This window comes from Gavialis gangeticus, unplaced genomic scaffold (assembly GCF_001723915.1).
Source record: "Gavialis gangeticus isolate Ggan-Ray unplaced genomic scaffold, GavGan_comp1, whole genome shotgun sequence".
In the NCBI taxonomy this organism is placed as follows: domain Eukaryota; kingdom Metazoa; phylum Chordata; order Crocodylia; family Gavialidae; genus Gavialis; species Gavialis gangeticus.
Genome location: NW_017728995.1, coordinates 13911717 through 13912344, shown reverse-complemented (window position 1 = coordinate 13912344; position 628 = coordinate 13911717).

Below are 628 nucleotides of genomic sequence, written 5' to 3'. Positions count from 1 at the left end.
ATAAGGAAAATAATACCAATAATGATGAGGGCGATCATCATAAAAGCAATACTAATGACAGTGATTATAATAATGAATTATAATAACAGTAATAGCCGCGTCCCAATCTAGGCTGCATCAGCAGCAGCCTGCCATCTCCTTCTCCAGGGCCCCTGCCAGTCATTTTGAACATGGATCAGGTTGAGCTGATGCCATGTCGCCGGAGCCAGCAGCCACATCGGAGCCCCCGGGCCCCGGCTGGGAGGGAGGGAGGGAGGGAGCCGGCTCGAGCCGCTCCCCCTCTGCCCGGCTCCGGGGGGAGGACGGGGGCCGTGACATCCTTGCGGGGGCGGCTCAGGACGATCCCGGCTGGCAGGCTCAGCGCCGAGGTCGCTGTCGCCGGGTGGGCGTGAGTGTGTGGGAGGTAAGTCGGGGCGGGGGCAGCCCTGGCAGACAAGGCTCCTTTTCCTGGCCCTCTCGCCGGCGCAGCCCGCGGGGACACAGCCGCGTCCCTCGCAGCCCGGGCCGGGGAAGCAGAGCCGCCTCCGCCTGGCCCCGGCGCCGCATCCTTACCTGCCGCCTGCGCTGCTCGCCGGCCACCGCGCGACGTGACTGCGAGCCGGGCGCAGGAGTTTGGCACAAAGCAGCC